Source organism: Leopardus geoffroyi, chromosome B3, assembly GCF_018350155.1.
Source record: "Leopardus geoffroyi isolate Oge1 chromosome B3, O.geoffroyi_Oge1_pat1.0, whole genome shotgun sequence".
Lineage (NCBI taxonomy): Eukaryota > Metazoa > Chordata > Mammalia > Carnivora > Felidae > Leopardus > Leopardus geoffroyi.
Genome location: NC_059337.1, coordinates 1244592 through 1258842, shown reverse-complemented (window position 1 = coordinate 1258842; position 14251 = coordinate 1244592). Strand labels below are relative to the sequence as shown.

General features: G+C 51.5%; 1 long non-coding RNA gene across 1 annotated transcript in view; it reads left to right on the top strand.

Moving 5' to 3' along the window:
• The window catches only part of LOC123584424, a 30224-nt gene extending 16420 nt beyond the window's left edge, over positions 1–13804 (top strand). Inside the window, exons 2-3 of the long non-coding RNA XR_006705411.1 lie at positions 9569–9834; positions 13759–13804. This is a non-coding gene — a long non-coding RNA (uncharacterized LOC123584424). The remainder of the gene's footprint in view (positions 1–9568; positions 9835–13758) is intronic.
• The last annotated feature ends 447 nt before the right edge of the window (positions 13805–14251 follow it).

Sequence of the window (14251 nt, the reverse complement as noted above, 5' to 3'; positions counted from 1 at the left end):
AGCTTACCTTAGGGTTTGCTCTTGGTGTACGTTCTGTGGGTTGAGACAAACGTATAATGACATTTATCCATCACTATAGTGTTACGCAGAGTATTTGCGCCACCCTAAAACGCCTCTGTGTTCTGCCTTGACTGCCACCACTGGCAGTGACTGACCCATTCGTTGTCTCTGTGCTCTTGCTTTGTCCGGAATGTCGATTTTGTTGGAATCATAGAGGGTTGGCCTTTTCAGATTGGCTTCTTGCACTGAGTAATACGCATTTAAGTTTCCTCCGTGTCTTTTGAGCCTGATGGCTCCTTTGTTTTTAGTGCTGAGTCATATTCCGTTGTCTAGATGGAGACGGTTTATTAATCCACTCACCTGCTGAAGGACATCTTCGTTGCTCCCAAGTTTCGGCGATTATGAACAAAGCTGCCTTGGACATCGCGTGCAGGTTTTCGTGTGGACGTGAGTTTTCAGCTCCTTTGGGTAAACGGCACGGAGCGTGATTGCCAGATTGCGTGTAAGAGTGTGTGCGCTTTTGTCAGAAACTGCCGACTGTCTTCCCAAGGGGCCGCCCCATGTTCCCGCCGGCGGAGAAGGGGGGTTCCTGTCGCTGCACGTCCCCGTCAGCGTCTGGTGTTGTCGTGGTTCCAGATTTTGGCCATTCTTCCAGATGCGTGGTGGCGGCTCCCTCATGTTTTCGTTTGCGTCTCCCTGGTGACCTGTGACGTGGAACATCGCTCTGTATGCTTACGTGGCGTCGTATGTCTTCCGCGGTGGGGCGTCTGTTAAGGTGTTTGGCCCACTTGTAATGGATTGTCCGTTTTCTTATCGTTGAGTTTTAAGAGTTCTTTGTGTGTTTTGCATAACAGTCCTTTGTCAGATGTGTCTCGTGCAAACGTTTTCTCCCGGTCTGTGGCTCGTCTTCTAATTTCCTGACCGTGTGTTTCACAGAGCAGACGGTTTTAATTTTAATGAAGTCCAGTGAAACGTTACTTCTTTCACGAGTTGTGTCTTTGGTGGTGTATCTAAAAAGGCATCACCACACCCAAGGTCATCGGGGTTTTCTCTTCCGTGATCTTCCGGGAGTTTTCTAGTTTTGCATTTTACATTTTGGTCTCTGGCCCATTTTGAGTGGATTTTTGCGAAGGGCGTAAGGCCCGCATCTAAATTCGTTAATCTGCACGTGGACGGCCAGCTGTTCCGGCACCATTTGTTGGAGAGACTGTCTTGGCTCCTTTGTCAAAGATCAGGTGACTGTATCGATAGGGTTTTCTTCTGTGCTCTTTGTTCTGTTCTGTTGATCTATTTGTGTATTCTTTTGCCAATACCACACTATTTTTGTTAGTACTGGTTTGTAGTAAGTCTCGGTGTGGGGCAGCATCGAGTCCTTCAACTTTGTTCTACTCATTCAGTATTTTGTTGGCTATTCTGGGTCTTTTGTCTCTACATATAAACTTGAGAATCAGTTTGTTGATAGCCACAAAATAACTTGCTGGGATTTTGGTTGGGATTTCACTGCATCTACAGATCAATTTTGGAAGAACTGACATCTGAACAATACTGAGTCTTCCTGCCCATGAACATGGACTCTCTCTCCATGTATTTAGCTCTTTGATTTCATTCATCAGAGTTTTGTAGTTTTCCTCATGTAAATCTTTTATGCATCTTGTTAGATTTATGCCTAAGTTTTGGGGGGAGGGGTATTAATGTAAATGGTGTTGTGTTTTTAATGTACACTTCTACTTTTCCATGATTGATATTTAGAAAGCAGTTGACTTTTGCATATTAAATCCATATCCTGCCACCATGCTGTATTTGACCGCTAGTTCCAGAAGATTTTTTCTTTTATTCTTTTGGATTTTCTACATAGATGATCGTGTCATCTGCAAACAAAGACAGTTTTATGTCTTTCTTCCCAAAGTGTATTCCCTTTTCTGGTCTTGTTGAATTATCAAGGACTCTCAGTGTGATACTGAAGAGGAGTGGTGAGGGAGGACATCCCTGCCTTGTCCCTGGTCTTAGTGGGAAAGCTCAGAGTTTCTCCTCATTAAATGTGATGTTTGCTGTAGGGTTTTTGGAGATAGCTTTTATCAAGTTGAGTAAGTTCCTCTCTATTCCTAGTTTATTGAGAGGTGTTTTTTTTTTTTTAAATCATAAATGACTGTTGGATTTTGTCAGATGCTTTTCCTGCATCTATTGATATGATCATGTGATTTTCCTTTTTTAGTCTGCTTAACATATGGGTCGTATCAGTCGATTTTCAAGTGTTGACCCAGCCTCACGTATCCCAAGTGGGATACATCCCACTTGGTTGTGGCATATATTTCTTTTTATAATTTTTTAAATTCAACTTGCTAATATTTTGTTGAGGGTTTTTGCGTCTATGTCCATGAGAGATACTGGTCTATAGTTTTCTTGTAATGTCTTTTTTCTGGCTTGGGTATTAGGGGAATGCTGGCTTCATAGAATGAGTTAGGAAGTATTTCCTCTGCTTCTACACTCTGAGAGAGATTGTAGAGAATTAGCATAATTTCTTCCTTAAATGTCTGGTAGACTTCACCGGGGAACCCATCTGGACCTGGTGTCTTCTATTTTGGAAGATGATTTTATTGATTCCATTCCGTTAATAGATCTAGGCCTCTTCAGGCATCTGTTTCTTCTTATGTGAGTTTTATCAGTTTGTGTCCTTCAGGGAACTGGTCTATTTCATCTAGGTTATCACGTTTATGGGCACAGAGCCATTTGTAGTATGTCGTCATGTAGTATGTCTTTCATTTCTGTGGGGTCGATAGTGATCTGCCTTCTTTCATTTCTGATATTAGTACCCTGCGGGCTCTCTCTTGTTTTCTTAGATAGCCTGGCTATAGTCTTACTGACGTCATTGATCTTTTCAAAGCACCACCTTTGGGTTCATTTATTTGTCCCTTGGTTTCTTGTTTTTAATTTCACTGGCTTCTGCTCTAATTCTTGCTTCTTTTCTTCTGTTTTCTCTGGATTTGCTCTCCTTTTTCTAGTTTCCTAAGGTGGAAAGTTAGATAATTGATTTTATTGTTAACTTTTTTGAGGCTCCTCCGAACTGTTTTCCAGAGAGGCTATACCCAGTCTGCATTCCCACCAACAGAATGGGTTCCCCTCTCTCTGCATCCTTGCCAACATCTGCTGTCTCTCGTGTTGTTGATAGATAATCGAATTTAGATCTTTCTTCCTTTCCAGTATATGCATTTGATGTTATAAATTTCTCTTTAATCACTGCCTTCACTGCATCCCACGATTTGTGATAAACCGTGTTTAATTTTTATTTAGTTCAAAAATATTTTAAAATTTCCCTTGAGATTTCTTCTCTGACCCGTGTGTTACTTAGAAGCATGTTGTTTATTCTGCATGTATCTTGGGATTTTCCAAAACGTTGATTTCTAGCTCCATTTCACCGTGGTCTGAGAGCAGGATTGCGTGATTTATATTCTTTCAGGTTTGTGAAGGTGCGTTTAATTTTTTTTTCCTTTGAGCGTAGGTGGCACACCGTGTTCCATTAGCTTGAGGTGCACAGCACAGTGATTCGACAAGTTTATACATCCCGCTGTGACACTCGTTACAATACAGACGGACCCAGAGTGTGTTATGCTAAGTGAGATAAGTCAGTTGGAGAAAGACAAATACCGTATGATTTCACTCATATGTGGAACTTCACGTGTGCTTTCCGGTCCAGAATGTGTCTGGGGACTGTTCCCTGTGAACCTGAGAGAACAAAGGCGCGTTCTGCTGTTGTCGCGTGAAGGTGTCTACGGAGGTCAAATACGTCCATTCAGTTGGTGGTGGTGAAGGTCCACTATGTCCTGTTGTTTTCCTACCTCCTGGCTTTGTCCGTTTCCGGCGGAGGGTTGGTGGAGTCTCCAGCCGTCACAGTGGATTCAGCTGTTTCCCCTTGATACTCTCTCAGTTCTGCCTCAGGAAAAACCGGATGATTTGTTGTCAGGCCCACGCAGTTCAAGGATTGTTGTATCTTCTTGGAGAATTGGCTCCTTTAGCCTTAAGTACTGCCTTTCGAGATCGCTGGTCACTTTCCTGACTTTGGAGTCTGCTCTGCTTTATTGATATAGCTACCCTTGCTTTCTTTTCATTAGTGTTAACATAGTATGTTTCCCCCATCCATGTACCTTAAATCGATACGTGTCTCTCTCCACGAAGGGGGTTCCTTGTAGAGAACAGAGAGCTGGGTCTTGTTTTTTGATCCACTCTGACAATCTTTTTTTACTTGGTGCACTTAGGCCGTGGACACTCAAAGGGACAAATATTAACATATTCCTTTTGTCTCGATGCCTTGATCTTTCAACTGTTCAGAGATCCTTTGCTTTCTCAGGTGGGCAGAGAGGGGTAACTGGCTTGCCATTATTGAGTTTTAAGCTGTTAAAAACTACGTGGATCCTTTTTCAAATCTTTTACCTTCAGAAAAAGAGGACAAAAACTAATTTTTTTATAGTAGTTTGTCTTGTTAGATTGGATGTCTATTTACCGGGGAGGGGTGGGGGGAAGGGAGTTACAGCCACAGGCAGATTTTCAGCACGATCCACCCCGGTGGGCTGAACGATGGCTTTTCCCTGCCCCTGGTAGGGTCTCAGCGCCAGCTGGGCACCACGGCCGCGTGCGAGGTGGGTATTAGCTGGTGATGCCCTAGCTCACCCACCCCCACCCCCACCTCACCCACCGAGCGCAGGCTCCGAAATGTGTTCCGAGCTCTGAGACCTCTCTCCTTCTTAGGAGTGTGCGGACCTCTCCCTTCTGACTATCCACGCCGGCCTTGCTGCTACAAGTTGAGAGGTGGTGTTTTTCACTCTAGAGTTCTATTTTTTTTTTTTTAACATTTATTTACTTTTTGAGACAGAGAGAGACAGAGCATGAATGGGGGAGGGTCAGAGAGAGAGAGAGGGAGACACAGAATCTGAAACAGGCTCCAGGCTCTGAGCTGTCGGCACAGAGCCCCACGCGGGGCTCGAACTCACGGACCGCGAGATCACGACCTGAGCCGAAGTCGGACGCTTAACCGACTGAGCCACCCAGGCGCCCCGAGTTCTATTTTTTCAATGTGACTTATCGTCAAGTTAGCTAACATACAGTGTATATACAGTGTGCTCTTGGCTTTGGGGGTAGGTCCCCCTGATTCATCACTAACATACAACACCTAGTGCTCCTCCCGGCAGGTGCCCTACTCCACGCCCATCACCCATCTTCCCCTCTCCCCGCCGCCATCAGCCGTCAGTTTGTTCTCTTTACTTAAGAGTCGCTTATGGTTTGCCTCCCTCCTTCCCTCTCTGCAACTATTTTTTCCCCTTCCCCTCCCCCGTGGTCTTCTGTTAAGTTTCTCAAGTTCCACATACGAGTGAAAACATATGGCATGTGTCCTTCTCTGCCTGACTTATCTCACTCAGCAGAATACCCTCCAGTCCCATCCACGTTGCTGCAAATGGCAGGATTTCATTCTTCCTCGTTGCCAAGTAGTACTCCGTCGTGTATATAAACCACATCTTCATCCGTTCGTCAGTCCATGGACTTCTAGTTGGTGGCGGAGAGGCGGGCACAGTCATGCTGCAGGGAACACTTGGGCAAAGTGGCTTCTTCTCCGTGTTGGTTGGGGCGGCTCATCGAGCGGCAGACGACCCTCCCTTGATTCGGGCATCAGAGCCCGCTGCGGCCACAGCTCGGCTCTCCCTAGTACCCGGTTGGTTCCGCGGAAAGGCTGGAGACAAGACATACGACGCCGGCTGTGTGCCCAGCGCAGGGGCACGCCCGTGAGCAACCTGTGGGGGCGAGTGCACGTCTCTCCCAACCCCGCTTGTCTCTAAACCTGCCGTTGCCGGTGAGGCGTTTGCACTCCGCTGGGGACGCTTCGCACCTGCTCCCAGGTGAACCTTCTCTTCGGATCCACCTGCCAATTAGGGGACGATTGGAAATTTCCCCTAAACCAGGTGCGTGCTACGTAACTCACGTAAACCTAGTACTTGGCGGCACCTGCCATCCACTGATAGATTTCCTGTCTTTCTCGTGTCTTTATGTAGTAACGTATCCGAAAGTCAGGAGAATGGGACGGTGCGTGTTTGAGCTCCAGTTTCCATCTGGAACCAGGCCAGCAAAGCTCTTGACCAGGACAGTAACGTTATTTAAATGGCCCTTTTGGAGCCTCCTTTCTGCACCGTGCCCGTGCACGCAGACAAGTCCTCTGCTGCCGTCTCAGAAAACCTTGGACTAATCATGCTTGCGGCTGGCTTGTGCCCGAACAGCTCCTGGGCTGGGGCAAAGCACCGTCCCCTGGTCAGAATCTCCTTGTGGTCCATGGTCGGGTCACTGTGTAAACTCTGATCTTTATGGTCCCGATCCCTCGTTCCTGTCTCCTTTGTCAGAATTTCTTCTTTGTTAGACTGTTTATGGTGTGTGGTACCTTTTGCCCCCACTTGCTAACTTTGCGTGTGTTCTGGGTGTCCCAGTTAGGGATTCGGATTGCCGTTGTTTCGGCAGGAATCTAGTCTGAACATTACAGGGTGACAGGGTGGAAACTGCTGTGTTTCTACGCTGTAGCCATCCTTTCTCTTTCTCTTACTAACGGAACCCCAGTGTTGTTGAGAATGGCATTGTGCCTAGATCAAAGATTATTATTTTGTACCATTCTCGAAGCCAATACTTGTCCAAGAAAAACTTGCTGAGGCTTATTGAGAGGGTTGTACTTTCCTGATATAGATACCATGCCTTCCTCCTTCTGGCCCTTCCTAATTCTCAGAACTCGGATGTGATGGCTGGAGCTGAAGCATTCATCTTGCAAATGTGAGGGAAAAACGAAGATCATTTCAGAGCCCCTGGTCCTGACGTCCGCTTGGTAGAGTGACCTACCTCCCATCTTCCCCGGTGAGGCTACCGGCCCAGGACTGTGGACGGAAGCACCCGCTCGCATCCCCGGCACCCCGGCACCGCTCTGTTTGGTCCGAGCCGGCTTAGCCTCTCCTCACACCAGGTGGTGGGGACAGGAGGGCGTAGACACAGGCAGTGAGGAAGCCGGTTCGCAGGGACGATGCAGCGGCACCGGGGGTCCTGCTAACACACAGATCCCGACTCCGTGCGTCTGGGCCCCACGTCCTGTATCTGTCACCAGCTCCAGAGGACGTCTGGAGCTGCCGGTCCGTGGACCACGAGTGGGGGACTCAGAGGGTGACAGCAGGAATGAGGACATGGAGGCAAAGGGCAGTCGTCAGGGAGCGGAAGGGTGACGAGCGTGTCTGCACAGGTAGTGACAGATAGTGACAGGGGCAGAGAGCAGGGGCCTTGCGCTGTGGTCCCCCTGGCGGGGTTCTGCAGGTGGGGGCTCCGGAAGCCTGGCGCGGAAGGACACAGGCACCGCCCCCGGCTGTGACGCCCCGCCCCTTGCCTCGGGGCTCGATCCCGCAGTTAGCCTGTCCGGGTGCCACTTTCACACCAGGCCAGCCCTTACTGGGTCCTTGTGAGTATTCGGCAGGCCACCACTTGCAGAGGGGCTCGGGCGGGCCTGCCCGGTGGCAGGTCGGCCTCGTGGCAGGTGCTCGTGGTGGCCGTGGGGGTCAAGCCGCAGGGTAGGGCTCCCCAATACCAGCTCGTGGTGGCCGTGGGGGTCAAGCCGCAGGGCAGGGCTCCCCAATACCAGCAGGAGGGGACAGGCGAGTTTGCCACAACCACAGGGAGCAAGGCAGAACCCCTGTTGCGTCTCGGGACGCGAGGGGCACCGGTCCGGGGGATGAGGAGGTGGCCCTGGGGCTGCCTCCGCCGTTACCCCGTGGGGTCCGTGCCCACGGAGCCCGTGTCCGTGACAGCCTCGCAAGGTCAAGTCGCGGTCGGTGCCCGGTCCCCACGCTTCACCTCCGGGACCCACGGCGGCCGGGGGCCTCTCGTGTGGGTTCACGGGGTCAGCTGGGCGAAAGCGGATCATGGAAGCCGATGGACACTCGGCAGTATTTATATTATTTGGCCTCGGGAAGGCGCCCCCCGCCCCCCACGGCCGGAGACCCTCTCTGCTCCGCGATCCCTCGTGTCACAGGGCTGGCCTCTGGGAGGGCCCGCCCAGGCAGCTGCAGCGGGGGCCTCGGTGCCCCATCATCTTCCCACCTGCCGTCTCTACGGCAGGCCTCCTCCTCCCCTTCCCCCTCGTTCCTTCTGGAGTCAGGACCCTCCCAGCTGTCCACGACAGGACCCCACTCAGTTCTGTGAAAAGAATCAGGTACGTTCACATCTCACTTAACGGGAACGTGCCCTCACTGTCGAGCCTCGTCTCCTGACCGCTTCATCCTGCGAGCCTGAAGCTCGGTCCCCATTAAACGGCCAGCCCCTGTCCCCCCGCCACCTCCTTTCTGGCCTCGGCCCCCCATCTTCCCACCTGGGAACCCCGCGGGGGCGAGAGAACGTCTCTCCCGAGGCCGTATGTTAATCCCCTGTACCTGGGGTGAGGGGCCCGCCTGCGAGAGCAGCACAGCAGACGGGCAGACAAAGCTCTGTTCCTGATGACGCCCTTGACCTGCTCACCAGAACTGGGTCTCACGACCTCCAGACGTGCCCTTCACTGCCCCGGCCTCTGTCTGTGTCACTGCTTCCAGGGAGCACGTGATACCTGCCGTAGGGCGTAAACGCAATAAAACCTCACCCTAGGAAAAGACGGGAAACAACAGGCTGTGATCGCTAGTCCTGCCATACAGGAAGACGCAATTTCCTCCTCGGACAGTGGAGTCGTTCATCAATCAATCATACTGGCCACCCTTCATTTTGTTCTCTGTGAAGATCTCTCCTGTCCACTGAGGAACAGATTCAGCTGCTGTGCTTTTTTTTTTTTTTTGGCCTGGAACGCAGATGTGACGGCTGGGGTTGCGGCAGTTATTTTGGGTTCATGAGGAATGGCCAAGAACATCTGAGACTTTTAGCCCTCGGATCTTAAATCTACTGGATCAGTGTCACCAAACCATCTACCTCCAGCCTTCTTGTTATATAAGGAAAAACATTAAATAAATACTAAGTTTCCTCTGAATCTGTGCTTCATCTTTTTTTATTTCTGCGTCTGAGCCACAGGCCTTGATGTTTTGCGTTATAGTTTCCCTCAGATGTGGCCTTGTGTCAACATGAAGCTCAGAACATGAAGCTCTTCAACATGAAGAACAGACCCGGGAACTCCATCCCCTGAATGGGACCCCCCATCAGTATCTGTCTCCGGCTCCGTCCAGGGCCCAGTCTTACCCTCCGCCGTGTTTCCTCTTCACTCCCAGGAAGCCTGTGATACCTTTGTCTTGGGGTGGAGAATTTGGATTTGTCAGAAGAACCTTTCTAGACACAGCCGGGGCCCATAAAATGCCCAACAGTTGCACTTAAGTTCCACTTAAATAGAAACGCATTTTTCATTCATAGCCAAATTAAAAGGCTTCGGGATCTGTGAGTAATCTTGGGCTGCTCTTCCCCCCCCCCCCCCCCTTAACTGTCACTCTCCTAATTTAACCATCTGGAATTCTTTTTAAAGTGCCATCCTATTCAGCATTTGGAAACGAGGGGCCCGACTCTAAATGGAAAAAAAATCTACATTTCATTGCAGAGGGAGAACTCGACGCCAATGTCATATTCGACAGAGACCGCGGCAACCCGTATGCCTCGCGGACGGCAGAGGGGAGCTTCGGAAAATTCATTCCACGTGTGACGGGAGACCCCCAACTGTGGGAATGGGCGCGAGGACTGGAAGATGCACTCCCCGAAGACCTGAGCGCCTGCTGCTGTCTCCCTCTGACGTCTGCGGCACGAGGCTTTGTCACGTGCGGCCACGGCCTGGCTGACACGGAGCGCCAGTGCCCAGACGCTGCGAAGGTACTTGTCGTCTCCCTGCGGCTCCAGTGTGACCGTCTGTCCTGTCTTTTCATTTCCTGCATCAGCAAACCCCCCCCCCCCCCACACCGCCCCCGGCGGGTCTGGGCTGCCTCTCCCCGCGTCCTCACAAGCACCAGGGGAGGCAATGGTTAGTGCAGCTGACGGGTGACCAGCTCCGGTGGGGCGCAGACCTGACCTTCCTGGCCCCCTGGTCGTGGGGCAGGACCCGACAGCTAGTTCTGGCCCGTGAGCGGGAGTGAGTACGTCGTTCCTGGGTTGGGGCGTTGAATAGCCTGTGTGTGACTTTCTAGAATCCCCCGCTGAAGTAATTACAGAAGCAGAAGTGAATTTGGAGCCCCCCCATAGGCTCAGAACCCCGCGTGGCTGGAGGGACCAGAATGTCCCTGCCCACCTGCAAAGTCATGGAGCAGGAGGCAGAAATAAGTCCGTTTTGAGCCTGAGGTTGGTAAGCCACGGCCTGCAGTCCACATCTGGCTCGTTACCTACTCCTCAAATGAGGTTTGCCTGGGTCACAGCTCGCCCGCTCGTTCATGGGTTATCTGTGGCTGCTGTTTTGCTGCAATGACAGAGTTGAATAGTTGTAACAGAGACCCTGTGGGTCACAAAGCCTCACGTATTTCCCATCTGGCCGTTTACGTAGAGAGTTTATCAGCTGTGTTTTCAGCCACTGCCTTTTTGAGACTGGTTCTTACCACAGCCTAACCAGCCTCTCCCGATGGCTTACTGAGCACGGTCTTAAAAGCTTGTTAATCTCATGGGCTAAAAAAAAGTAGGGTTACGTTATGTTTAATTTACATTTCTTTGATTATTCCTGGAGTCCCACCGTTTTCCATTTGTTCAGTGGCCGTATTTCTCTTTTGACTGTTGATACTCGTTGCCATTTTTTTCATGAAGGCCTTAGTGATTTTCCTCTTGATCTGGTTGAGTTCTCAAAGGAGGGAGGGTATTAATCGTTTGTAGCTTACATTTGATTTATTCTACCGAGTCTCAGTTTAGGAAAGAAATAGTCCCTTCCCTCCAGAAGTTGGATGAATACTCAGTTATATTTGCTTTAGTCTTTGTATCGGATTTAAAAGCATATTTTAATCCAGCAGCAATCTTAGCACAAGGGAGAGGGTAAGGGACGGGGTGGGATGCTTGTCTCAAACTATTTGTCGCTCAGCTTCCCCTCACCCATCGTGTTTTTGATGCTTACCTCTTGTAGTTTGATAAGTTCTTCTGTATTGAAATGGCCCATGTTAAGGCTGGTTTTTCTGTCGCACGGATTATCCTGATTATTGTCGCAACATGCTTTCCTCGTCGTTTCACGGCTTACACGTGAAAAAGCAGGCGTGAAGGTCTCACGTGTGTACACAGTCGACCGTCCAGAGAGGGCTGTCGCCACAGTGAGGCAGTACCCGTCGTAGAAACAGCCCGGGAGGCAAGAAAACCTCTAAGACGTTAAGCGGTTTTACAGTTTCCTCCATCCTTCCAGTTCTGGCCATTTTCACAATCGTCTCATATGCACAGTAATGGAAAACTAATTTATTTTGTGGGAAAAATCGCATCCCAGGAAGGAACCTCGCTCTCCGAATGCCTTTGCCTGCCTGCGCTGTTGACTGCCGTCGTGAGAGTTCTGCCTGCGTCTGGAACGCTCCTGCCTTTTAATTTCTCCGCGGCCGTTTTCTATCTTGCCAGGAGTTGCCGCGGTCACCTCCTTAGCTACTCACACCAAGACCCTTATATCCTTCTGCCAGTTTTTCAGGACTCAGTCTCTGTTGAGATTTAGATCAGTTCTGGTGAAAGCCTGACTCCTGCGGGGAAGCCACGGGAGGCCAGCCGCGGGACATAGGAACCGGGGGCTTCCAGAACTCCGGGCCCACATCCCCAAACGCCCGCCCGCCCCACCTACCACGTTCTTTCCTCCTCTGCCTTTGTGTGCCCCCCACCGGCCTCCCCACCACGCCGGCTGCCACACCAGAGACTGGAATCCCGCTCCCCGCTGACCGCCCTCACCGTTAGCACCGCCGGGCTCGTGTGCCCCCCGGAGGCCCCCGTCCGCCCCTGGTGCACGCCTTTGCCGTCACTCGTTTGCGTTGAGCGGATCTCCTCCTCTCTGGTCTAATACACTCTTCCAGCGTCCCAGGGCCTTCCTTCTAGAACACAGAGCTCAGATCAGAGTGTTTGCCCCAAACGCCTACTGTTGATTTCGCTGCCCCGACTCCCGTCCTGCTCTCACTGCACAGTGTCTGTGTCTCATACCCTTGGTACCTGAGCCTCAGCATTTCCTAGAGCAGCAGCTCATCACGCACAGAGCTGCTCTTTGTCCTTCGTCCCCAGCATCTATGTCTCCACAACCCCCCCCTCGTGACCAGCCGTGTGTGCTCTGTAGTTTGCTTTGCCTCTTTTCTTTCTTTCTTAAAGTCCACATATGAGCGAAGTCCTGTGATACTTGTCTTTCTCTGACTAATTTCACTTAGCATAATCCCCTCCAGTTCCATTCGCGTAGTTGCAAACGGCAGGATTTCATTCTTTTTGATTGCTGAGTAATATTCTATTGTATACATACCACATTTTCTTTATCCATTCATCTATCGGTGGACATTTGGGGGTCTTTCGATACTTTGGCTACTGTCGATAGTCGGGGTGCATGTGTCCCTTCGAAACAGCACACCTGTATCCCGTGGATCAATGCCTAGCAGTGCTATTGCTGGGTCATAGGGTAGTTCTATTTTTAGTTTTTTGAGGAACCTCCACACTGTTTTCCAGAGCGGCTGCACCAGCTTGCGTTCCCACCAGCAGTGCACGAGGGTCCCCCTTTCTCCGCGTCCTCGCCAACAAGAGCTATTCTCCACGGAGCATTTTTATATGTCAGGCGCTGTGCTAAGAGCTTTATATACATTAACATATGGATTTCTCATAACTCTGTGGGGATGATATTATCAGTATCTTCATCTTATAGACGAGGATACGAGGTGTAGGAGGCCCAGGTAAATCGCCCGAGCTCTCACGACCCCTGCCCGGTGTGGTTGGGAACCCTGGCACGACCCTGGCCCGGTGTCTGTGCTGCCAGAGCCCACGCTCCTGGCCACTGGGCCGCATTTCCACGCTTTCTTCTCTGACTTGCTCTTTCCGGGTGTCCGCGCCCTGTGCTGACCCAGGCAGACATCCACACCCTGGGTCGTGCTCGTTTGGACCCCTAAACCACGGCACCGACACTGGCCGTGAGGGGCAAGGCGTTTATCCAGAGCAGGAGCTGGCACCGGAGGCCCTTGGCGGCCCCTCCCGGCTCCGGACTGGGTGATTTGTGCAATGCGTCCTGGACCGCGGCCAGGGACCAGTCAGGGCAACGCGGGAAAACGGAAGCGTGTTTGGGACGTCATGTGTCAGCTCGGCTCTTTGTCCGGGTTCCTACTTCAAGACGGGAGAGGGGGACAGCTATGCGGTCCCCCGGGGTCGGAAGGTTCCGTGTCCCGGGCCGCGTCCGTGTCTTACGGGGTGGTGTGGGGGGCGGGCTCTTCCTAGATGTTCTGCTTTTCAGAGCTCCGGCTTCAGTGACGTCGCTCTGTCAGCCTGACCCTGACGTTGACGGGAGCATTTACACCGTGGGAATCAGCACAGTCTATGCAGCACTCAGCAGAACACCACCGGGTAGGATCCACTGGTTCAGTGCTCAGACTCCACCATCACGAGGCCTGGGTGTGCGTCCCCGCAGCAGCACGCACCAGCTGGATGGCTCTCTGAGCCTCAGTTTCCCCGATGGCCAAGACAGGGATCCAAACAGCAGTATCACAGGGCAGGCGTGAGGCTTACGTGAAACGATGCGTGTCCAGGGCTTAGCAGAGCGTCTGCCCCTTGTCAACCCTCAACAAGGGGTGTCGATTATTTAAAAAATTTTTTTTTTACTGTCTATTTACTTTTGAGAGAGAGAGAGAGAGTGCATACGAGCAGGGGAGGAGCAGAGAGAGAGAGGGAGACACAGAATCCGAAGCAGGCGCCAGGCTCCGAGCCGTCAGCACAGAGCCCGACACGGGGCTCGAAGCCACGAACCGCGAGATCACGACCCGAGCCGGAGTCAGAGGCTCAACCGGCTGAGCGCTGGAGGTGCCCCAGTGGGTGTTGATTATTATCACTAAAAAGCAGGATAAGGAAGTGCACAAAAATGACGAGGTGAGCATGGCCACTAAAATGCCTTTGCGCCCTTGACCACAATGCACGGTGCCAGCGAGACAGGATGTGCGTTCCCGCAGGGCAGATGCACGTCAGGGGGTCCTGCACGAGCCAGGAGGTAGTCGACGGGCAGGAGGAGGCTGTTCTGGGCAAACAGAAGGAATGGCTCTCAGTCGACTCTCCTCGTGGATTTCAGAGGCGGAGCCACAGGGCCGTGTTGGATGGGGTCTGAAGTCCACAGACCAGG